The 26,341-nt window shown below is 40.7% G+C and overlaps 1 long non-coding RNA gene across 1 annotated transcript in view; it reads left to right on the top strand.

The window, feature by feature from the left end:
- LOC109367271 overlaps nt 1-25,917 on the top strand; it is a 58,199-nt gene extending 32,282 nt beyond the window's left edge. The window contains exon 3 of the long non-coding RNA XR_004159554.1: nt 25,659-25,917. This is a non-coding gene — a long non-coding RNA (uncharacterized LOC109367271). The remainder of the gene's footprint in view (nt 1-25,658) is intronic.
- Nucleotides 25,918-26,341: the final 424 nt, after the last annotated feature.

The following is a 26,341-nucleotide window of genomic DNA, read 5'->3' as shown; positions in this document are numbered from 1 at the left end:
GCCTTTGATAAGGACTCGGGCAGTAATATGGCATGATTTTTGCTGGTTTTGTGGCTTTCCTTCTGTTCACAGTAGTTAAATGTACATGGAGTGACCAGTGGTGGCCAGCAGTAGCACTACTAGAGCCCTGGTCTCAGTGGCCTTTGGCACTTGCTGTTCCATTCAGGTCTAACAGATCTTACTGAACAAGAGAGGAATTTTCTTTTTCAGTCTTTGGCATCAGGATAAATTGAATGGCTGGATATGCTTGAATCTGGAACAAGAGAGACCAAAAGGAAAGCAAGAGGAGGAGAGCAAAAAAGAAGCTGTGTCTGTTTGCTGCATGACTGAAGTGGTGTTGCCTGCAATAGTCAAGCAGGAAACGAGGTGTGTGTTGGACAGAAAAGTAAATATTTGTGGTGTTTTGGTTTTCAGGAAGGATAAGAATTGAGACTTCATAAATCTGGTGAAAGAATCAGCTTGCTTTGATGTGGAAGTGGTTCTGGTCTGTAGTGGAACTGACATGTTCTGTAGTTTCCAAAATCAGCTTTAATAAATATATGTTTTGGGGTGGCCTGTGGAGAAAAAAAACTTCAAGATTTTAGTATTCATGTAGAGTCATGCCACTGAGGGCTCCTCAGATGGACTTGGGTTGCTAGGGCAGTGTCTATGCCTGTGACTAGATTCAACTGTAATACAGAAACAGGCAGAAATCCAATCAGAGTGCTCCTTGGCATTATCTTATTGCTATACCACACTCCTGTTCCAATTCCTCTGTAGTCTCTTTGAGTTAGGTAGCAGCAGATCAAGCCACGAGTGAGCAGGCAGAACCACTAGGCAAAAGAAGCTGCTCTCAAATGTTAGGTCTTGTTCAGACTGGCAGGATAAATGAATAGCAAAATATTGCTTATGCATTGCTTTAAGTTATTTGTGACCGGATGTGCTTCTAGCATCGCTTGGCTGCATAGTGCAGCTGAGGCTGCAGCCTTCTGTGAAGACATTCAAATTTGGCGTTATTGTAAGTCCAAGCCAATTTATTCTGACCTAAGGCTGTATTCTGCTCACTGTCCTGGCTAAACAAGAAGTGCAAACAGGACTTTGCAACGAGCACTTGAGTGACTTTTCCAAGTGAGAGCCAGTGTTTTACCAGAATATGTGAAGGTCCTCAGCAGATAGGGCTGATATGGGTCAGAATGGACTTCTCTTTGTAACATGAAATGGATTTTAAAAGCAAATGTGTTCCTTTTACACATGGCCCCACTGATTATTAGGAATGTTCAGAGTACTACAAACCAATGTACTAGTTTGTATTTTCTTTAAAAAGTCTGTGCAAGGAACAGGAGATAACGAGCTAGTAGAAAAATGGAAACATCATAGGAGCTCACATAAATTTTCTGAAGGACGCTGAGGGAACTTCCTTCACAGAAGTTTCCACGTAACTCCTAATTTTGTAAATGTTACTTCCTTAAGTGCAAGTTCTGCCATCTCTGCTTTTGAGGCTTGGACACGTCTGATGGCTATGCCTGGGTGTTTCTGAATGCTCTTTATGCTTTCTTACTATATGATTGTGAAAGGTCTGAATGTACTTTGATTTGCATTATTTCATTTCTGTCTTCCCATCTCAATTTTCAGCTCTCTTTTGTCCTGAGAAATTAAATATTTTTCTTTTTTGGCAATAAAGCAACTGCCTTGTTGGAGAAAGATGTCTTTTTCTGCCATGCCTTCTTGTTGCATCCCTGAGGTCAGCTTCTCTGACAGGTTATCCTGTGATGGCACAGAAGCTGGCTGAGGAGCAGCAGGGATACTGCTATTAATTGCAGGGACAGGGAGGGGATGCCAGGGCCCAGCTGGCCCCCCTCAATGCCCCCAAGGTGGTCTGGGCCGCACCACGTGCAGAGCGGTTGCATCAGGAGGCACAAGCCAGCCAGCAAAGATCCCACAAAGCAGAGGAGCAGACTTCTGCTGCCAAATATCATGTCCTTATGCTCTGTGTGCCTGGTTGGAAGCTCTGCAGCACAAGCTTAGCATTCAGTCTCTTCATTCTGGATTGCACTGCCACATTGGCATGAGGTTTTCTGTCAGGAGATGTAGTCTTCTATGCCACAGGAGAATGCAGTGCCTGACTCTGGATGAAGTGAAGGCTTGCTCTCTCTCTTTGTAAAGAACAGAGAGCTACTTGGATGTATAGCCTGGTTACGTGCCCTTCTTTATTTTGGGAGGAGGTAGCAGCTTTGGGTGGGAGCGGTGCAGCAAAGAGAGATCCGCTGGCATTCTGTAGAGCAAACTTGGAGGGCTGAGTTGGCAAGTGTGAGCTGTCCACCCATCCTCACCCTGATGTGGACAAGGCACAGCCTCTCCTGAGTTACATGAGTCATCCCCAATCCAGCAGTCTGCTCTCATGCTGCATGTTTGGTTGTAGCCTTGTGCTATGTGTCTTACAGATGAATCAGAGCTAGAAGTTCTTGTGTTGTCTTGCCCCCTAAAATGGTCTAGTGAACAGCAACAAAGTGCCTGGAGCTGTTTGAAAAGTGCCCTGAAGGCCTGAAGTGTAGATGCTTGGGGCACTTCAGCACAGGACTAGTTTATTGAGATTGTGCTTGAGGAGAATTTAATGGACCTTAATAGAAGAATTATGGCTTCTATCTTTCATACCATGTGGGTTCTGGACTGAAACCAGGTGACTGTAAGGCAGAGGCCCAATAGTATTCATCCTCGTGTATTGCCAGACTCCTCAGCCTACTATGTGCAGCCTGTCTGTGGCCTCTATGTCTAGCAGTTCTCTACAGGTGAGAATAAGTCACGTTTTTTGGAAGACTGTAGCAGAATTACCCAGCTTACATATTGAAACCTAACCTTTGTGCTAGTTCTCAGCAAGGGCAATCCCACTACTGAGGTTGTTAACCTGGTTTAAGGGACAGTGTCTTATTACCACTGTAAAAGTCACATTCCAGAGCACCTGAATCACTTCAACACACCTGTCAACACGACTCACGGCATGTGCTCACTCCTCATCTAAGAAAAACCTGCAGCAGGATAATTGTTGGATCCATCTGTCTTTATGCTTATACCAACGTGCCGGAAAAAGCTGCAGCATTCATGTACGCTGAGTGTCTTGTATGCTTCACTAGGAACATCATTTCAAGGAAAGAGCATGACTCACGGGATGCCATTTGTCAGCTCAGGTATTAGGTAGTACCTTATTGATTATATTGCCTGCAGGGCACAAGGCAGAGAAACGAATCAGGAGTCTCAGGAGCAGCAGATGTTTGTAAAGCTCTACGAAATCTTCAGATGAACTGTCTATAGATAACTGAAGTTGGGGAGCTAGATGCTTTGCTGATTCAAAATGGCTCAGCGGAATTACATCAGAGTATAATTACTGCAGAGCCGCACCCTAACAGATTTTCAAGAGGAGAAGCCTGCAAGGAGCAAGTGGAAAGAAACCATTAAACAATGTCACTTTTCCACATAAGCAGCTGTGCTGTGCCCCTATGTCAAAAAAATGCATAGAAGCATGCAACAAAACATTTAGCTGGATGAGACTAAGGACTTGTCCCATTGCTTATGGAAGGCTGGCCAATGCAATCCTATGGGGAACAGGCAAGAGAGCAATTCACAAAAATGTGGCTTTTGAATTATGTCCCAGCGCATGGAAGGCAGGAAAAGATGTCATATGCTGTGCAGCTTCTCTCTTTCAGTTTTCCCAAGAGAAGACTACTGCCTCTTGATTCTTCCAGTCTCTGCCAGTCCAAACGAAGAACAAAGATGGTGTGGGGATGGGATGCCGCTGCTAAGGCTGGAGAGCTGTCACTGTACAGTCAGGCTGCGTCTGTGGAAAGAGAGAAATGCCTGTTCCTTACACTGTAAGACCACAGAGGATGTTTTCCCTGTGGATGCAGATCCTCACTCTGACAAGCTGGGTGGTCTCAGTGGAGACTTTTAACCTCTCTGCACTTCTGCTTCCCCTGTGTATGAAATGAGGATAGTAATAATTAACTGTTTCACAGAGGTACTGTGTTTTCATGTCCATAGAGTGCTTTGAAGGGGAAAAGTAGTCACTACTATTGAAGCTCTCAAATGCAGCTGTATTTCATTGCGTGCATAACAGAGAGTGGTATGTTAGTTTAAAAAGATATTTGAAACTCTTGATAATTAGGAAGTCGGGCAATGGCAATTAATACTTTCATACATGGTGTTACTGCTCTTTTCTAAACTGCAGCTCATTTAAAATGCTAGCCCTATAATTTATTAGCAATATTTAATACCTCAGTGACCATAAAACTTAGTGTTTTATTACCACTGATTAACATACGTTTGATGTTCTGCCCAGTGTTACACAATCCAAAACAAATTACTTTCAGGAAGCTGGATATTATATAAATACAGAAAAGCAATAAATAATGCATTGAAGAAACATTTTTCTGTGGGTTCTAACATGCCACAATCTCTTAGGTTTCTTAGGCAATTTCTCAGTCCTCCAAGGGTGTTTGCAGCAAATAATACACTTTACACCATGCTGGCTACCACTGTTGCTGCCAGTTTGCTGGTGATTCCTGCTATCCTGTCAGTCTCTGATACCACTGGATATTCATAATTTACCAGAGGAAACCTGAAGTTGCTTGGTCAGAGTGTCTTCAGTTATGATGGTCTCCTTAATAAGCTACAGATGTGTGAGAAACAGAAAGGCTCTTTCATTTTTTTGGGATGCTTTTTTTTCCTTCCTCTTAATCTGGCATGAAGGAAAAGAGAAAACAACAAACAAAAACAAAACAAAACAACAAAAAAAACACACCTGTACAAATGTATTTATTATTGGTTCTCTTGAGCCCAGGTTTAAAAGCGAGGGACTGAGGAAAAAGAGGGAAAGCTGTGGTTGACCTAGGAATTATCAACTGTTCAGAATCTGATTTTTCTTTGTTAGACATGAAGTTGCAACTGTGATAGGTATCTTTCAAAAATTCCAGGCTATCTGGATACATTTGCATTGACCACATTGAAAATGCCTCTGCAGATATTGATGGTTTCAGAGTATCTATCTAAGACATAGAAATCTAAATGAGATAGATCCAACTATAGAGCTAATTTAGACCTGTAACACCAAAGTGTGTTTTTCTGATGATCTCTGGTCAACTTTGAATTTTCCTTCAGTGGGTTTTCATGATATGGCTATGATCCAGGTGGGATGAATTTGCAACTTGAAAGAATGTATTAATAAAGACCGCAGAAGCTTAACCCTGCGATGGAACCACAATTCTTGGTAGAACTGATAAGCATTAGGCACCTTATTGTGAAATACCCTCAGCTTTCTCAGTATAGGAGGTAGCTTTCTTACTGGAACCTTTGTTCTAGCTCTTCTAAGACCAGAATCCACACTAAACTCTAGAAGGTGTGCTCAATGCAGACCCAACCTCCGGTTGATAGCATCTGTCTTCAACAATGCTGGCAGAGGCTTCTTCTCCCGTTTAAGAGAGCAAAAAGCTGCAGCTGGTATAAAATGAGGATTTTGTTTCTGTTTAAAGTCATCTTTCCATTGGGAGCAGGGTGATGAAATTGTTTCAGCCAATTTTATTATCATTAAGAGGGAAGGGAGTGTTTTGGGGAAAACAAGAAAACAAGTGTTGTATTTGAGAACAGGGTTAAAATGCTCATTCCTCCTCTGGAGGTACTGACAAGTGCCAATGAGTCTTTTCAATGCACTAGAGAGATAGTACCCATACACAAAATAAAATGTTTCTTGCCATCCTGAGGAATTTACTGTTTGACTCTGTGATGTGGAAGTGGGAAGTAGGAAAAACAGAAGCAGTAAGATGATGATCTGTGTTTCTAGCTGCCATAATCCAGCCCTGGCTCAGGCTAGGAGAGCTTAATGGCTCCTTTCACACTTCTGCTTAAGTTATACGGTATTTGGAAAAAGCATTGACCTCAAAAATGTACTAACTACGCACCCTCTTTTTTCTAACCTTCTCTTGCACCCAACATATTCTAGCACCAGGAAGTTTAGTCATTAGCAGAGTTGGGTCAATAATGGATACTTTGTTTCAGTGATTGACTTAAAATTGGGTTCAGTTAAAACCATACATTCTCCTTCTTTGGGTGAAGCAGCAAAATGAGAAAATTCCTGTTGAGTCTACCTATCTGGACAATTATACTCCACTACAGACAAAAGGTTTTATTCCAGTTTTTCCCTATTTAACTTTCTGTAGATTGACCATTAAATGAAAATGGCATCAGACAATGACAGTTGAAAAATCTTGTTTTAAAAATACTGAAAAAAAATTATGTTGAGGGGTTTACCAACAAAAGTGTTGCCTTAACTATTCATGAGCCATTTGGTAAACCACTTCCAAGAGCAGACATAACTACCTCCCTCTTCAAGGAGTTTTCTGACAGAACAGTGTGCTAGATCAGAAAACGTAGGTTTTGGACCTTGTGTTACAGACTATTTACCACAGATCTTAAAGTTTTCACTTCTTCCTTTGTACTGTAGCAATATAAAACAGAGTTTTGTGTTGGCACCAGGGAAAAGAGTTGAACTTCTATCTAGCTGTGACCTTGTTGTGTGTTAACTGGAGACCAGATGCTGCTAACCCAGTCTTGCAGACTTGGTACATAAACCACACAAATGTAAGCTATTTCAGTCTACGTTTTCCAGTCCTGGAGACTATATTCTGAAGCTGATGACAGCTAGGAGTTCACGTTGCAGCCAGTACTGATGTAGTGGATATTTAGCTCTTTCTTAGAGTCATCCCCTGCCTATCTGAGACATTTATTTCAGTAAAACTCTTCTTGTGAACATCTAGTAATATCACTTAATAATATTAAGAATAAGGTTGTGAAAACACCAATTAAAAATTCACAAAGAATTGTTAGTGACTTGTTTAGTATTCACTAAGGCAGATGAGAGATTTGGGCGCCAAAAGATAAAAGGATTTTGACACTGTGATTTACATGGTAAGAAGCCTCCCCCTCCCCCATTCTCTTTTTATTTTTTAAATTCTCCTTAGTCCTGCTGCCCTGCAGCAGTGCTTTTTGACAGAGGCTAAAGTAACTTTGTATTTTCTCATGACTGCATGTCAGTGCCTGTTCCTTAATTCTACATCTGGCTTAAGTGAATTCAGGTGACTCATAACTTTGTCTCCATGCTTAGTTCTTGGTTTTTGTTTTTGTTTTTAATTATTTATTTTTGTTTTTTGTTTTTGTTTTTTTTTTTTTTTGAACTAGTTACTACCTGGAAAGCCATCTGGGTAGCCTTGAGTGGGCTATATAGTGAAATAGTAGACAAGCTAGTAAGACAGTAAGAGGAAATGATACTGCCCTTTCATAACACCTTAATGGTGAGTTAAGGTTGCTGTTGTATGGACTAAGGGTACTGTCAGTTTATACTGAAATGACTTGTTCATCCAGCTCTCTGTCATGGCACATATCTTTTTGCTCTTGTCATTCCTGATGCCTTAGATGAAGGTACCTAAATTACAGTCTTTGTGCTGTAAGAAAGAGACCATGAAAATTCATTCAGTTGCAGCTGTACAGAGCACCAGGAGCAAACTGCTAGTCCTGGCAACTCACTCTGGTCTTGCTTTCCTGAAGGAAAACAAGGAGTTACTAGAACAGTCTGTTATCTGTGAAAACCATGTGTACAACAGCTTAGGAAAGGCATGGGCACAGGTGTTCCCAGTATATGTGCCCTTTCCTTTTACCTAATGTATACGTGTCAACAGAGGTTGGATCATACTAAGATGGTTTTGACAGACAGGAATTACTTCCTCTTTCTCTTCCTGGTATAAAGGTCAAAGGGTCAAGCTAAGGCCAGAATATGCTGCCATAGTATGAGACGTATATAATGCAAAATTGTAATCAGCTGCTAAGATAGTAAGCATGGCAGTCCTTGGTTTTGTGAGACTTGAAATAAGTCATATTTGCAAGGAAAAATACATATCTAAGTTCACAAGAAATGTTCTTACTTGTACAGTAGGTGTCCATTATCACAAGTGTGTTCAAACAAAGCCAAACTGAGCCTTTGTCAAAATTTGAAGAGAATGTTTCTTGACGATTTGGAAAAGAACACTTCTTTTCTTTGGTTCTCTCTTTCATATCTGTACTCTTGTTTGCTTACATAAATACAGGTGTCCCAGAGCTCAGTAGCATAATTTACTACTGAATTAAATTCCTATTCAAAGTATTAGAAAATAAATGTTAAATAAGAGCGATGCTTATTTCAGTCAGTTACAAATAATGCATCACATGCTCTTGTGTGTGGGTGAATGTGAAGGGAGGGGAAAATTGTGACCTTTATGTCATATCTTTTCCCTTTCTAACCTCAAAGGTACTTCGTGCTTGGCTGCACCAGCCCTGAAGGTGCCTTTCACTCGTGCTCCCTGTATTCCTGGTTGCTGCAGCTTTCTGGTCCTGTGTGTAACATAGCTTCAGGAATGACTGAGAAAAGTGCCGAATTAAATGTATGATAGTTGCCTGAAGTCAGCACTTAGTCATTAAGGGGATTGTATCTCAGAGCTTAGAGGTACGATAAGTACTCCAGAAAAGTGCCAGTCCATGCTGGGTAGCTGTAGTTTTAAATTTTTAAGCATCTGATGTCAGGCCACCACTCTACAACTGCTGTTGTTGTGTGTATATGTATGAATATGTAGCAGATGGAGGTAAAGTGACTCATTAAGGGCTCTTTCTAAACATCAGTCCTGAACTAGGAACAGACTCTGGCTTCTGATCCAAAGCTGCCTGCTCCAGACATTCCAAGGCTCTCTCCCAGGTGTGTTTTTACTCTATGATTCAATGTATAGGTTTGCCTGAGTACTCTGCTTGCTTATGGTGCTGCTGCCTTAGGGAGATTTCAAGAGGCCCCAGCCCTGTCCTTAGCTGGGAGGCAAATCTTCCTTGTCTCTGACAGGCTAAATATTCAGATGTCTTCCTGTTTCAGTTATTCAAGGTAAAAGTTTTATGTGGTTTGCCTTTTATGCATAAGAGCAAAAAGGCTGCTGTTTGTTTTTTGCACCTACCTATAGGGATTTTACTGATGGTTTGCTTGCCATCCTCCACCCAAACGAATTATGTAGGAAGTCACTTGGGATGAGTCAGGAACAAACCAGGTGCTGATATTATCTGTTCTTGATATCTCTTAGTACAAATACAAATAGAAGGAGATTCTCCTTAAGTGATGTTGACAAGAAAATTAGCTTTGAACTGTCTGCCTGTTTGGGGAAAAACTTGACTGTTCATTCCAAATATGTCTTGGCAATATTGTTAAGGATGCATTTTATGTGTGAACCTTATGCCATATTCTATACGTAATACAGACATGGAGTTCAAGAAGTCTGTTCTTATAGGCAATGGGCTGCAGGCTGTCATCTCCCAGATGCATTGCTTAATGCTAATCTTATAAAATGCAGTGCTCATGCGTGCTTGACACATCCCGTGTACAAAAAAAAAATCACCCCCTGAATCCAAACAAATATCTGTAAACAGCAGAAAAAAATATAATAATTCATCATCTGCAGCCCCAGTGCAATTACAGCGTACAAGTCAGACAAATGAAAATAACCCTGAAGTTCCAACCACCAGGGAGTTTGAGCTTAGGCCAAGTCTCCTTCCTGTGCCCGCCTTCATTGTGTGTGTTCGAGTGTAAAACTGAACATTCTTAAAAGACCTTCTGAGAGACACATGTTGCTTTTTTTTTTCCCCAAAACTCAACCATGGTCTGGCAAAATGTCATATTTCATGGAGCTTGAACTATTATCCTGAATTGCCATCCTTCATGGGATTTTTAAGGAAAGCCTTCTGATCCCATTTTGTAGAGTAGATAAGAAGCTCTTCAGTGCCATACAGACCACTAATACCTGTCCTGTATTTTGCAGCCATTCTAGGTAGAATATTTTAAACTAGGTTTTGTAGGTATGAAATACAGCAAGACAGAGCATCATAGACCAGTTTTTGCTGTAACTGTTAGTATTTTTAACAAGGAGCATCCACAAAAATGGCTTCCAGACTTAGTTTGGGATAAATTTTGTGTACAGTTCCCAGTGAGAACCAGGGGCTTGGGCACTGTACTCATTTCTTCTCATTCAAATCAAAATGCTGTGTCCTAACACAACCAAAGAAAGAAACAGCACCACCCAGCAAATAACCTCTGCTGAAAATGTTTCAGCTCTTTTAGAAGTACATTGAATGTGTTGGCGCTAGAGTGCTCAGCTTGCATAAGGGAATACAGTAACCAGAAAGACATCTGAAAAGAAAAGGTGCCCTCTTTCCTTGAATACAAACTAGTCTAGTGCAAAAGGAGGAACTTCAGTAGTACCTCTGTCATTGCCTGGGCTAAATCTTCTCTGACACAGGTTGACTAAGCAATTTCGTAAAAGAGGGTGAATGTCAGCAATGGAGAGGAAGTTCACCACTGATTTTTGGGTAAATTTTGACAGTATATTTCATGTACCATGTAGTAATTCACATGGTGCTGAGTTCTTCACAGTGTTTTCAACACAAGGAACCATTTTCAGTCTATTTGATCACTCTCACGTATCTGTAAGTGCCTACTTTCCTTCTAAGGGTACAAAATGGATCTAAGAAAGGATTTTGCCCGCCAAGTCAAAATGGTCGTATTAACCCTACTCATTAGTAAGGTAAGCCATTGTTAATGCTTCCAGAAGCTTTCCAAGCTCAATTAAGTTGTATCACTGTAAAACAAATGTTTGCAATAGGGCAGACTTCTTCAGCTCACATCCGGACAAAACCGACAGTGAGTAGTAGGCAGTCTGCCCATATTTAATTACATTATCCTCTGCCTGCAGTGTACCACAGACCTTTGGAGGCAATCCAGGGCCATATTTATCTTGTTTATATTTGCTTGTAATTTTTCATGATTGATTGAAGTTTACAGAAATCATTATGTTTAAAATACCACAGCTCTGGAAATAGACACTTGGGACTCTTTTCCTTGGCTTTAAGGAGTTTTGCTTTGGTAAAGCTGCTATGGAAGAAGATGCGGAATAGATTCCTGTCATTTACACCAACGTGAATGCAGTAGGTTTTGCTCCTTTAGTATTCAGATCTAGTTTTCATGTAGCCTTAATGGATCTTGTTTGAAGTTAGTTCATTCAGAGTAGGATCACAGAATTATCATAGAATCATAGAATGGCTTAGGTTGGAGGGGACCTTAAAAGATCATCTAGTTTCATGCCGTGGACAGGACTGCCAACCACCAGATCAGGCTGCCCAAGATCTCATCCAGCCTGGCCTCGAATGGCTCCAGAGGTGGGCATCCACAACCTCTCTGCAGTCTGTTGCAGCATCATGATTGATGTATATATGCTAAGGGGAGTTACAGAATGATGGGGACAATTCAGATTGGGAAGAACATGTTGCTACTGGCCTTGGCTGTCTGCCCTTCTTAAGACTAAGCTGCCTCTAAATCAGCCTGTTAAAACTGTTAAAAACAACAGCACCAGTGAGGGGTTTCCAGAGACCACAGTTTAGGTCATGTCAGTTCCACTGTGGTGATAACTGCAGGAGTTCAGAAACTGGCTCCCTGAGCTGTTGAGTTACCTGTGTGAACAGGATGGGGCCAACAATTAGGAGTGGAAACCTGAAAGGGCACTCCAGGCTAACTTGTCAGAGGAACCTGTAATAAAGGAGGAAAGCAAAGAATTATTGTTCTGAACTGTTACTCAGCCAAAGTGGTCTGGAGTCTGCCTCTCAATTAACATTTATTGGTCATTCATAGTTGATTCAGCGGAGTGACTCAAGACTGGACTTGCATACATGTTGAAGAGTCTTAGTTTCTCAGGTTTTTTTTTTGTTGCATATGGGGTCCCCAAAGGCAAAGCAACACTGGCCATGCTACCTCTAGATGATTATACCACTATCTTCCTTTAAACAGAAATCATATGCAGCTAAATGTTGCTTCCATGTTTGAATTGCATTATCATCAATTGTTCTGAAGATACAACTTTAAAAAAAAGTTTGCAAAATGTTGGGTTTTGTTTTCCTCTACAGCCATTTTGAGGCTAAACTTTCTAGGTTTCTGGCTTGGACCCCATGGGTATAGCTACAAAAATGTCTTCCTTTTGTATGTGTAAACTCTACAGTAAGATGCAGGTGCTCACATGCAGAATTACCCATATGTCATACACTGGTGAGCTGTTCGGTGGTCAGAGACACCTGTCTGCAAGAACTGCAAATATATAAAACTCTTTTGAAGTGTCCGTCTTGAAACGCTAAAGATAGTCTCACTCTATTTCTGTCCTTGCACAGGTTAAATTAGCAAAAAGACAGGTTGAGGATCAATAGGCAGATCCTGGCAGATTACACTACATCTGTATAGGTAAAGCTGTGATAGAAACAAGAGAATCTGAAACAAAGTTTGCCAAAAAGAAGGCTCCTATGTTTTCAGCTGGAATTTGCCTCCAAACAGCTCTTAAAAATGCAGGTCTATAATGATTCTAAAATAAAGTTTCCAAAGTTGTATATCATTTTGTTTATGAGTAGCCTGAGGGTGAGAAATTCAAGAATCCCTTTTAGGGTTTCTCAGATTACCTGAATTTCATCATACGTAATAAGAAAATTATTTTGTATTAAATATAAAAGGGAGTTTTCAACAGTTAGGACTTGCTATAACTTTATTATGCTATAACCTTAAAATTTTATTGCATGCTTATGAGTAAGAATTCCATACTTGTTTTTTCTTACACAAAAGATTTTGATGTTTTTAGTAATATGTATTATAGTGCTGTAGTACCATGTGCCAGGGTCAGGGCATTAAAAAAAAAAAGGCAAAAAAAATCCTCTACCAGACCCAGAGACCTCAGCTGATACCTGGCTACATCTGTCTTCATTAGGGACAGTGTTGTTGATACACAGGGCACCAGCACAAGCTGAATTTCCACATCAGCCATCTGGGTAGATTTCAAGAGGAATCTGAGGGACACTTGATCTGTGCACTAATTCTCTGCACAGAGTTGGAATTTATGTCTGGAGCATTACTGTACTCTATTGTAAGCAGTCTCCATGTGTCATCAACTTTGAAGAGTTCCCAAAGTCAGTGAGAACCACGTATATTTAGATTTAAGCAAAATGTCGTGTTCCAGTAATGGCTGCATAGAATATTTGCTTAATATTTTATTTATTTATTTATTTATTTATTTACTTATTTGTCTGAATTCATCCCAGTATTTTGAACAAAAACAAAACCCCAGAACAGTTCTGAGATATTTCAGACTACTGGGCTTCTGGAGCTTTCAAACTCTGCCCAGAGAGCACAGAAATTCTATATGCAGGGGAACAGGTGGGCATGTGCTGAAAAAAGCAAGCTTACCTTCTTGGTATACATGAAAAGAGCATTCAAAAAGTGCACCCAAATTACTCTCATCTTCATTTATATCACTGGCTATGCTTTTGCATGGAATTTTTCTGGCAGTTCTACTACTTCAGTATAGTTGTGTATCATTTCTGATCTTACACTGTTTATGCCCATCAACTGATAGAGCTTTTCAGGTTGCAAAATAAATCTCTTAAGCCCTTTCTGCAGAGGAAGCTGGCTGTAAATAATTTGGTGTATTATTTTAGTTATCCAAAGGTCAGCAGGCAGAGGAGAGGCATTTCTACAGCTTTGAAGTAACTTTTGCAAATGCCGTTTTGTCCTTAGGAATACATGTGCATGCTAGGTGTGGGAACACTCCAGCTGACTGGATATGAACTAACTGGAAGCAGGACAGCACATAGCACAGTTATATCGTGTCTGGCTCAGTAGGTCGTATTTTACCATAGTTATTTCTACTGAGTCTGAGCTAATAAGCCTCAAGATCTCATGACAGAAGAGTATCTGGCTCATGTATCTCATAGCTGAAGTAGACAGAGGAGCGCACACAGTGAATCAAAGAATCATTAAGGTTGGAAAATACTTGTGAGATCTATTCCAACTGTTCCACTATCACCAATACTGCCCACTAAATGTTCGTAAGTATGTAGCTGGATTTGCTTAGCAAGCAATAGGTCCCACGTGTTCCTAGTAGGCCCAGTTAGACCCAGAAACATATGATATACTTCAGCAGTGGTTTTGTGAGAACAGTACCTGTAACCAAAAAGTGCTGGAGGAGATCTATTGCTCTGCAGGTGCTGTAGGAGATTGAGACAAACTGCTAAAGTTTTAAATTCTTCCTTAAGCAAATATTCAGAATAAAAAAAAGTGGATGGATCTGACAAAACTGGGTATTTCATTGTCACTTTTTGGCGCCTCTGGGATGGGGTTCAGATCTGAATGCAGCACAAGCCAGGAGACTAGGGTGAAACATTTAGTACTTCTGCATGCCATCTCCTTGTGTATGATGGTCTATGCTGGCCAGGTATCTGCAGTAACCCCTGTAGCTTGGGAAACTGGATCTTAAGTCAGAGAGACGCTTTTAAAACTCTACCTGCAGACCACAGCTCTTTCACTGATGAAAATATTGTGGGATAGATTTGTTCTTCCTCTTGGTGTGCGCTGTTTTCCCTCCTTTAATCTGCTATAGATTTGCAGCAAGGGTCTGTTTTTATGCCCAGTTCTCCAGCTGGGATGAATAAAACAAACAGAGGTCAAGTGACTAATTCAAACCCAAACAGTGCACCAGCCCTTCAGCCAGGGTTTTAGAATGAGCCTAATGATGTTTAACTCCTTGTTGGAGCTGCTGCTCTAAACTGCTCTCAGTAGGCTGTCTGTCAGATCTGCAAAGCTGGTGGGGAGAACAACTGCTCTGCTTTGAAACCATCACACCGCAAATTATCACAGAACCAGAGAAAAGTGCTTGCATAGCCATATGGACAAGTGTCATCCACTATTTCACATATACCTCCAGTTTAAGGTAGATAAATTATATTTTTGTCAGTGTTTAGGGGGCACACAGCCCCCTAATTAGTTATCAAAAAAGCAAAATCTGTATACACGGGGAATGAATGGTCAATCCTTGAAACTGAAACAGTTAATTTAAGGAGATTATGACACATTCAGAGAGAAAGTAGATGCTGCCCAATCAGCTGTCTTTGAAACCTCAAAAGCCAGCGGTAAGAGAAAGGAGGCAGGCTAAACCAAGAGTGTCAGTTGATTGAAGCTTATGCTGTTTGAATTAGAGCTGGGAAAACAAGTGCTCTGAATGTCATTGAGCCTTCATGCCTTCTTCAGGGACATGGGACTGTTTTCCATGCTTTTCTTTGGGCTCAGGTCTCCCTCTCCTATACATGGTTATCTGGATGGGATAGGAATGACCAAGAAATTTCTCCCCTATATAGTGCTCCTTGGTTCTTGTAAGTAGTGCTGTTCCCTGCCTGCTCCTCACCGTAAGCACTGTGCTCTAAGCGGGTGAGAAGCAGCAAGGAGACTGACTGCTTCCAGGTCAGCTAGCTGCATGAGGGAAAAGGGATGATCTGTCAAGGGGTGGATTTACAACTGTGAGGCCTGGAAAGGGAAAATGGCTCTAGCAGGAGGGCCTTCTACGTGACTCCCACCAGAGAGTTGTGTCTAAATGGCATGGTCTTGTCCGTTGCAACTTGTCTGTTCTGGTTTTGTGTGATTCAACAATAGAGTTTCCACTGTTTCCCTTGCAAGACTCTAAAGAAAGCAGGTCTTACAGACCAGATAACCCTTCCTTATTCATGTGGAATAATCCCACTAAGAAGTCATTCATGGGTAAAGCAAAGAGAAGCTGTCCATAAAACAGCTTTCTGCATATGTTTGAGCCAGTGGATTCCTTCGTGTATTCTGTTGTTTGTGGTGCAGAACACACTAACTGGCAGCAGCAGGGTGTATGTCAATGTAACTTCTTAGTAATATAAGCAAAACAACATCAAAAACAACCCCTAATATCTTTCTGGTTGAATGGAAAAGTAGAGAAACAAGTCAGGGCACGAGTTCTTTTGCACAACCAAGGAACAGAATCCCCCATATATAATACAACCTCTAGTAGATTGGTGTAGATAGGGCATGAAAACCTCTTGTGCACATTTTCAGTGATATAATTATCAATCTAAAGTAAACCAATTTAACACCTCTCTGATCTCCTCATTTTCCACTTAAGAGTGGTGAGGAGTTCTCCAGTGTTCACTATTCCTTGCTTTCTATACAAGCAAGGAATATTAACCCCTGGAGAAAAGACTTTGCTGAACTTGAGCTGTTGTGAATGCAGTAGTAGTCCTGTGCTCTGGGGAGAGGCCTCTGAAGACCGGGAAGGGAAGCATTAGCTGCTTGACTCAGCATTTCCAACTTGTCTTTTGGCAGTCTGAACTCGCAATGAGTCAAGTGCAGTGGCCTTCATAGCAGAAGAGGCTGCCTTTGACATGGCCTTGTAGCTTTGAGCACACGCTCCCTCAGAGTGCAAAGAAATGCCAGGTAGATGATGTCAGAGATGAAGCCAAAACCTATTGCTGCTTGTATTGCGATCCTTCAGATAGATTGGGGTTGTGACGAGTGAGGCATGGTTTGATAACTTGTCCCATGGGACAGCTTCAGGGGGCTGTTTTCAATAGTCAGATGAGGAGTGACATGCAGAACAATGAGGAACCCTGCAAGCTTCATCAGCCAGTCTCCCTTAATAACAGCTTGAAAGGATTAAATATTTGGCTGGTCGCACCTTACATTCAACCAGACCATATGCTTGGAGACAGCACAGCATGCTAGTGACAGCTCAAATTAGTGTGCTTTTTGCTCTTAAAATCATCAGAGTTAAAAGTAGATATTGGGGTCAGATGGCGACAGTATCCAAAAATCTGTTAAGTTTCAAAGTTGAGAAAGAGCAGAAGCAGTTGTTACACTAGCTGTTAGTGGGGAAAGGAAAATTGCCCCAGCCTTACTAGATAAAGTTTTGAAGTGATTTCCCAGAAATGGACTGGTAAAGTCAGAATGGGATTTAAGTAGGGGTTCCTTAGATGTCTTTTAAGAAAGTAACGTTGAAATTTTGGTTATGTCAAGGAGCTTGGCAGTAACTTTCTCAGCTCATGACAGTTCTGGACTATCAGATACAATATCATGCTGGCACTTTCATGCTTATATTTCTTGGACAAGATGTATGAAGATAGCAAAAATGTCAGCAAGTTCTTTTGATAATAGCGGGGTGGCATCCTCATGTTGTATGCATAGACAGCTCATTCTGTCATGGTAAAAATGGATTGAACTTCTCAGACAACTTCTTCATTAGGCAACACAGGGCAGTGTTGACTCATTGGTAGCTTTACTACCTGATCAATGAGAGTGGGCAAATAAGGGGAATATTCTAGCAGCAGAGGTTGCAATGATGACAAAGTAGTGCACTAAACTCATATCTGCAGCAGCGGTTTGCTCAGTACCTTTGTGTTGGATGTTCTTACTGGCTTGCAAAAATGAAAAGATTTAGAAAAATACTCCACTTCCACATTTACATGGATGTAACGAAGAGTATTTTAGTCACAAGAGTGATTTGTGACCTACACAGATAGCACATGGAGGACTGTGTATCTTAAGCATGGAAAATTTGGGTTCCTTTCAACAATAAGAAATTCTTCTCTGTAATTCATGCATAGTTTTATCTGTTGCTATTAAATCTCTCAAATGAGAGATAGAGACTTAAATTCTATTCATGATAGAATTACACCAATGCAGTAAGACAGCATTTCACAAATAACCAGAAGTGGTCTCTGTTGATATGAACTAGAATAAAGTTGAATGCAACTTGTCAATTATTATTGGAGGTCTTGGTAGGCCTGTTACTATGAAACTCTCATGATGAAAAGATGGTGAAGTTCAACACTTGTTTCCTGTGGTAGAAAGCTGTGGTAGAAACTGAGCAATCCAAGACATGCCTGAAGTTTCTGTCAGGACTTTGATGAAGGGACTTAACAGTTTGTTTCTATTAGTATCTTTGTCATTAGTGCCACTTGTAATAATAAAGCAATGCAAGAAGAATGACTCTGGCCCCACCAATTTTAATTTTTCTCTTCATAACTTAGATACTCAGTTTCTTAATATCCTCCAAATTTCTGCAGGTTGTTCAGGAAACACTCAACAGAAGCCTTTCTGACAGGAACATTACTGAAGAATATCTGGAAAGAAGAATTTTGGAAAGCATTGCAAAATGTCTAGCACAGCATAATTTCTATATTGGAGATGACTGACTTCCTTTTAAAAGGAACAGGCAAAGATATATCTGCTAGCTCAGAACAACTGCTGTTCCTAGAGAGGTAGAAGGAAATGGGACCACAGAAAATGGATAGCATTGTCTACTCTCCCTAAATGGCATCACCTGGTGTCCTGTGGTGACCTTATCAATGATCATCTATTTGTTAGCTTGGGTAAGGTCTAATTTTATAACAAGTTTTCCTACAGCAGAAACACTGCATGGTTGATTCACAAAAAGTACAGATACAATGTGTGTCACTTACGGTTACCATGCACTGCATGACACCATTTGGCTTTTACCCTGGTTCACTTGACATAGCATGTTTCTTTGTGAGGCCTGCTCTGGGGCTTCTTCGCTGTTAAGATGCTCCAGTTCTTTGTCAGGTGTTTCGCTGAGGGGGAAGAGATGTTATTTATTGACCAGCACAGGCAAAATATCCAAGTTGAACAATGGTAGTCCTCCTTGATAAAATTCCCACCGTCAGAATGTGGTTCAGGGAATTAACATTCTTTCTTAGAAGTTCTCAACTGAAAGGAGGCTCTTGGTGAAGGAATCTGCCTTTGAACAGAACTGTAGTGAAAACTTTCTTATTGCATGTCATGTTATGACTATGGACATCTCTCATCTTCTTCCTGAAGAAAATAAGAATGATTGTTGCCCAGAAATCAGCAGATTTCTGTATTTCCCTAGGTTCTTTTTCTTTCCAGGAAAGATTCTCACTGTCCTGGAAGAGTGTCTCGCTAAATAAAGACTATCACAGATGTCCTCTCCAGTCTGTGCAGAGACTTGGGTGATTGGTCTTGGCTGATGATAAGGATGTGGCTGAGTTCCCAAAGTTCCAGTGAATATCATGACAGCGTGTGCTTATATGGGTTTCCAGAATACGAATTTCCTGTGTGTTTGTGCTCATTCAGTGCAAACAACCTTTTCCTGGATGACTGCAAAATAAATGCCCTGATGAAGGAGATGCACAAATGGATCACCTTGAGAGGAGGCAAATTTTCAGCAGGCTGCTGAAGCTCCACTGTTCAGATACATTATACAGTCCAACAGGCAACACAGGTGGCAACTACGCTGTTAGCTTGCTGATTTTTCTTGTGAAATCTGTAGACAATGACTAGTGATTCAGTAGACAAGAAATGTACCTTCAGCAAGACAACAATTTCACTATTTCTGAACATGAGGCAAAGTGGAAACTACCAGCCATGTTATGATGATAAATGTCTTAGTTGCCCAGAACCACAAATGAAATGGTCTGTTTCTGATTGGGACAGTCTATCTAGTTGGCCTCAAGATAATAAAAAAGTCATGCATAAGAATCCCATGATAGAGATTGAATTCTTCAGCCTTTACCAGAGTTGTCATCTCATGCAGGAGGCCATATTTGTTTGTATTCTGCAGTGGCAGATTCTTTATTGCAAGTGCCTGCTAGCTGAGGGCACCATTCACCTCTCAGTGGCTCCAGAAGTCTTGCTGTTTGTTCCAATTCTCAAGCAAGTTCCAGTCTTGACTGTGAGAAATTTGATGGCACATTTATTGCAGTGACTCAAAGCAGCAAGCAAGCATAAATTTTTTTGTTGTCATTCTGGCGCATTACAATGGTGATCAGATGACTCTCCTGCATTACACTGGTTGTTGTTGATTGAAGAAAAAGAGGAACAACAGGAAACATTTAGTTACTTATTTATTTTCCTATGGTATAAACAAGAGATGTACCATCTACGTTTTAGTGCCACACAAAGCTTAGGTACTCTTATAATGCATACGAAGTGTATATCTTCACCTCAGGGGAGTGTGGAAAGTCTGTGCACCAAAGAATTGATTAGTGCTTCTTTGAAACCAGAGCAGTTCAAGTGTGAGCCTGCTTGAAACGCTTATTGGAAACCTCTTTCTGCTAGAAGAATTTAGAGATAATTTGTCACATAGATTTTTGCCATCAAGAGCTAAAGACTAGAAGGGTAGATTTTAACCTCTCACTATCCAAAGGGAGACCCAAGCAGAGGAGACACCTTCCAGGTTCACACTTTCCATGAATGAAAGATGGACCTACTGCAGACTTCTGTCACTTCATTTCAGCCACAAAACTAGGGTGGAACAAAAGCAGCAAAAAATCTGCACAGAAATGTGAAATTAGGTGATTTGGGCCCTGCTTGGCACAGGACAACAATCCTGCAAACATATGACCGCCAACGTAGTTAACTTAGAATGCTGAAAGAAGGTCCATTAAACATCAGAAAGAGTTACTGTGAAAATGCAGATGGAGTACAACACCTCCTGGGCATGCATTTCTTAGGGAAAAGCACAGGACTGACTTTACTTAGTATCTAGACTGCCTAACCATCTCTCCATCTTGAGAAAAAGTATAGTCAGTGGCAGTGACAGAGGGAAGAGGAGCAGAAAAATCACACATTATTCAGAGAGTAGATCCTCAAAGTTGAAAAACAGACTGATTGTTTAATTTAATGGGAAACTGCTGGAATAGATGCTTATCGAGGTAAATTGCCACTGGAAGAACAAATTTAGAAGTTTCTTTACTTAAGTGCCTTGGTAATTGGACTGATGCTGAAATACACTTCCGAAGTCTAGTTTAAAGATATCCATTTATGTTGACCTGAAAGAAGAGTCATCAGATGATACCTAAAGCACCTGAAGAGAAATCTTGGGGAAGCTTGCATGCGTTAGTTTGGGGTTGTGCGGTTTTACTTCTTTTTACTTACAGGATGTGATAGCCAGTTGTGATAGCCTGACAGTCATTGGGTGTTCTCCCCCCAAATACTGATAGGGTTGTTTCTTAAGCTTTTGTCCTTGATGCATTTTCTGAGTGGTAAGATGAAGTTGTGATTAGATGGAGTAAAAGTTTCTGTGTCCCACACTGCAGTGAACTTTTTCTAAAAGGACAACATGTCTGAAGAATTCTCAGGAGCTCACTGTAATGATTTTTAGCCAGTGTCTTAGTGATGTTTGTTTTTTCTAAGCAGTATTACTTTTGTGTGCTTAAAGGATGTAATAAAACCCCTTAAAATTATTATGAGAGCTCAGCATATGGCTTGATTAGCTCTTGGCAGGTAGGACTGCCCACTGTCACCCCCCTCAACCATTCCCCTCCTAAACAGTACAATATTTAATCATTTAAACCACAAGAAATATCTCACATTACTCAAATAAGAGGGTACTTTCCATTTTAGTTTACCTCAGGCAAATTAAACAGGCCCTCTTGAAATAGTGACAAGAAGAGTTATAGGAGCTTAGCACCAGACACCAATTATGATTTGAGAACTAAATTCCATAATTAACAAGACATATACTTTAATCTAGAGCAACTTGAATATGTGGCTGGATAAAGAAGAAAGGTAAGGTAAACTCTGTAATTATAATAAATCGGTGTGCTGAGGAAGTGTGTAGCTTTGAGGGATATTCTTTTATTCTGCCGTTAACTTTCAAATGTTTTGCTAAATACCACCCCATTCCACACACAAACACGCCAAATCTTTCTTGCACCCAAATTTTCCCCAGTCCTCTGAATAAACATTTCTACAGACACTTTCCCTCGGTATGTGGATAGCAGGTGCGTCAGTAGCTGCACATCACCGTTATCTCACCACCTGTGGACTTTTCACAAATACTCCACAATGGCCTAATTCTGCTTTCAGAAAAGGCAGTTGTGACAGTTTGTATGCTTCACTTGGAGCAGAGTTGGGACACTGCTCACTGCAAACTTCTCTAGCATAAAGGAAGCTTCAAATAAACAGCATTTCTCCAAATATACAAGCAATATGTATTTGTATACTTGGCTTTACATTATAGTGTGGTAAATAAAATTACACTCCTGTTTTTGCTTGAATCTCTTTAAATGACAACTTAATTCATTCTTTCAGGAGTCTTATTTATACAAGCCTCTCTTTTTGCCATCTGCAATAGAGTTCTAAGATGTATCCTAATACATAGTAATAAACCATCTTGAATTTCTCCGTGTTCTTATTAACAAAGGTAAATCAGAATTCCTTTTTTGTGTGTGCAAGACAGAACACTGCCCTCTTCTAATATAGAAATTCTGTACCAGAACCAGACAAATGAAAAGGAAAGTAAAAAGGACCGTTAGAAGTGAAGCTTTGTGAGTATAAGATGAGCATGTCAAGGTTAAAGTATTCCTCTAATCCCAGAGTCGGGAAGGGAAGCTGCAGCTAATAAAGTCCAACCATGCAGTTTTCTTCACTTGCATGCACTTTACTAGAGGAAGAGGTACAGTCTGGAGACCAATTACAAATCACTCATCTGATTCTTTTAATCCCTCTACTTCCATATCTAATCAAAAACAAAGATTTATTTATGCCTAGGTCTAAGGAAAAATAAATCCTGAATTTTTGTACAATCCATCATTTTGTTATTGATATGCAACCTCTTATTTTATTCTGGAGCTTTTTAATTCCTCTGGCTGCTAATTTCCTTTGGATATCTATGGGTCTAGATTGGTGCTTAGTTTCTAGAACTGCAGGCAGGCTGAAAAAGTGTTATCACAGGTGTGCACTATTTCAAGTTCAGCTTCATTTTTCAATGGTTTGTTGTGCTTTCAATAATCAGGGCCATGAAGCTCAGTTCTATCAAAGAGCCCTTGGTTTAGATTGCCCCTTGGCAATTCCCACTGAAAGCAATGCCTATAAGCTGAGCAAGAACGTGCATGGCAACAAGTAGACTTAGTCCCTTTGTATGTTCTGCTTATGCATATGTGTTTGTTTTCCAAATAACATAGTGTTTTCTGGACATGAGATGTGATACAGCTGCACTCATAGTTTCAACTACAGGCAATAAGAGACAGCATGAAGGACTTGGAAGTATTTAGAGTAATAGCGGGAAAGAATGCAAGATTTCCAAGGATCTGCCTTAGAAAGGTCACACATTTGGGAACAAGACATGGCAATGGTGTAGGGCACTGCTCCTCACCTTGCCATGCTGCTGGTTGTCAGCAAGCACCATGAATGATTCAGAAGCCAAATTAATCCCTATTTATTTTCTCACTACTGTGATGAAGGCCAAGGGAAGTTAGAAACAGAATAAGCATGGCCTAAAGGAGTTAGAGTGCAGAAGTCTGCAAAAGCCTCGGAGTGTGTATTAGTGCTTGGCCATAAATACAGACTTGTTAAAGAAGCTCCTGTCTTAGTTTTAAAAAAATGGAGCTTTAACTGACTCTCATACCATCATTATTTAATACAATTCTCCGTTTTATAAATTTACTGTCTTTCGTTGGTGCTTTGAGTGATCTTTGCAAACTTGTTTTGTTCTACCCAAACCTAATTAATAGCCCATGTTATCTTCTCAGTAGCGTAGCATGAGCGAACATGACAGTTACTCCTGGCATTCAGTGTGGTAGAACATATATTTTATTCTCTTAATCATTACACTCCAGATGCAGGAAATGCCCCACATCAATGAAGTGAGCCTCAGCATAAGTCTGCTGTGCAGGTGCTAACTCGGCAAGCTCTTTCTGCTCCTTATCACTCATCCCTCCCTGTTGTTCTTTCACTCGAATGCTGTGTGTCTAATGCTGCTACCTAGCCATGAGAATAAAGTGGGTGCCTGCGAGACAACAAACACTGAAGCCTGACTGTTGTGCTACTGGTGATAAGATATAAGCCAAGATTGCATAACTCTGCCAGCAAAGAAGTCTAGCTGTGAGTGAGATACTCTGAGCAAAGCTCACAGGGTTTGATTCTGTCCTTAGATAGGCAGAGTCCCAGCGATGGGGAGTACCTTATCAGATCAACCACCTGATTTTACAAGATTTGCAGAGTGCTGTGCCCTAAAGCAAAGGCAGATGCTGAGCACTGGGTATGCGCTGCGCTTTCATTCAATTATAGTGTAATTTCTCAGTACCTTATACTGTCAGATAGAAACTCTGCCTCACAGTGCAGGGACTTTGTAGTGCCACATTGGTCTCCATCACGAGATGGGCTCTACGGAGAATTATTTGCTGAGAATTGTCTGAATGCAGGGAATTAGTGCAAACAGGTCAGACTGGTTCTCCAAGAAAAAAAATCCAGGCTGCAGGAAGGTTTGCACCATGTTGCAGTCCATCCTAGTGGCCAACTTTCTGTTCTGCACTAAGCAATATGTGCTAGATGAGGTCAGAAATAGAGCATAAATGGGTACTTAAGTGATTTATTTATGGAGGTAATGAGAAGCGTCAAGTGGCCCTTGAAGTTCTTGCATGATAATTTGCCCAAATGTCAGGAGCGTCAGCCTCTCCTGATATTTCCCTGCTTTTTTTGCTATCTCCGTTTGCAGTATTATGTTAACACCAGTGTATTGTGAGCCCAGTCCATGGAATGAAACAGGTGTGTAGAAACTCTCAGAATTACCAAGCAAATCCATTTGTCTGAGAATATTGAATACCTTTGTTAAGTTCTGCCCGTATTTTCTCTCTTTACTGTTCCCTGGATATTCACAGCCTCTGTACTGGTTACTGTTTGTGCACTTCCTCTTCTAATATGTTCTGGATGTGGAGAGGGAAGTAAAGTTTGCATTTGTATCTGTGGCCTGCTGTTACCAACAGAAATAAGTCTTCCATGATTGTGTCCGAGAGTTTCAAAGCCATGGGGTGGATCTGTTATGGTTAGAAGATACATACCTAACTCTGTACGACAGGCTTGACATTTTCAGCCTGCATCTTGATGCATTTACAAAAGGTGGCAGTTGAGCCTCCTAGTCACTCCTTCAGCAGTAGATCAAGGGTTTCTAGGCATCCAGGTCACTTCAGAGAATGAGGATCTAAAGCTATTTAGATGTCTTTACTCTCTGTCAAGTAATCATGCAGCCAGATCTGAGCCATTCAAATCAGTTTGAAGCTGGGGCAATAATTCCCTGCACGTCTTTCTGTGTTCCTGCATCCTCCCCGTTTCTCCCCTTGCTCTTAAGCACCTGCATTGCTTCTTTGTGCTGGACCATGTCAAGATCCTGTCCTGGTACATCAAAGCAGTATGGTAGATCTCGTGAAAGGGCATTAGGAGTGCTCATGTGGTTTCTGTTTGCATTGCAGAGGTCGGGATTTTAGAGCAGTGAAGCTAAAAGTGTCTCCAGTTGCAGTTTTTGGAGAATGATTTAGGTGTATAAGTCATTATATACGATGAAAAGGAATATTTTTTTTCTCTTGTCCAGCTTGACATGAGTTTGGCATGATTTCTTTCCTTTGCGTGCATGAAATACTTGCCCATATCTCTTTATGTATCTGTATTTATACATGTGTTATAAATAAAGGTAAATTTGAGGGCAAACACTGTGAAATATTGCCTGAGGATTTAGGCTGAGATTATAATATGTTGCTTGAAGGCTCTGGACAATATTGCTTGAACAAAGGAACCATTTTAATCCGAAAAGGTTTGTTTACTGTAATGACTCTCAAACCCAATCAGTATTTGTTTTATTAACCTGTTGGGTGGATTCAGTTTAAAGTCTTGCTGTAGTTTGTTTGAAGTGGTTTGTACTTGGAAGCTCTGTGAGAGGTAAACAATGCTGAGAGTCACAGCAACAGTGGCCTTTTGTATTGAGCTGTTCCCTTTTGTACAGGGACTGTTGACCACTTGTGTTGTTTTTGAGGATATCAGCATATGCTTCTTTCCTGACACAACCTCAAGCATTCAAAAATCCCAAAGGTTAGTAAATATTTATCAAGAGACACTTTAAAAATATTTTCTTCACAAGTGTTTGCTGGCTCTGCTCCGCAGTTCACTTCTCTTTTAATACTGTGGTACAGATGCACAAGGAGGTGAACAGTATCAGTGTTAATGAACTTCAAGAGCAATGCAGCTGAGACTAATTATATTAAATCATATGATGACGTACCGTTTTTCATATACGCAGCTTCTCTTTATTGTAAACTGATCAACCTATGAATCTATTTTCATAAGTTAGAACATTAGTGTTCTGTCTCTTTATGTTTTGCATTATTTAGAATTATGGTGGGTTGAGTTGTTTATTTACATAATTAGCTCCATATGCCTTAACTGCATTCAACATATGTTTGCAAGTACGAGGGACTTGTGTCCCTTTAAGGACCTGCGCTGGCCCTGAAGGCAAGCTGAGGAGATCTGTGGGCATTGGCATGAGCCTCCAACATTCACCACCTTGACAGGCAAGGGGGCAGCTGCGTTGGACTTAAAATACAGCTTTCCTCTTTAAATCAGGAGGAAAAGAGAAAACGCCTGTGCCGGAGATGGCCAGGGATAGCAGTGCTCCCCAGTGGGAGGTTA

Source organism: Meleagris gallopavo, chromosome 4 (genome assembly GCF_000146605.3).
Source record: "Meleagris gallopavo isolate NT-WF06-2002-E0010 breed Aviagen turkey brand Nicholas breeding stock chromosome 4, Turkey_5.1, whole genome shotgun sequence".
Taxonomy (NCBI): Eukaryota; Metazoa; Chordata; class Aves; order Galliformes; family Phasianidae; genus Meleagris; species Meleagris gallopavo.
This window is presented reverse-complemented; position numbering and strand designations above follow the sequence as displayed.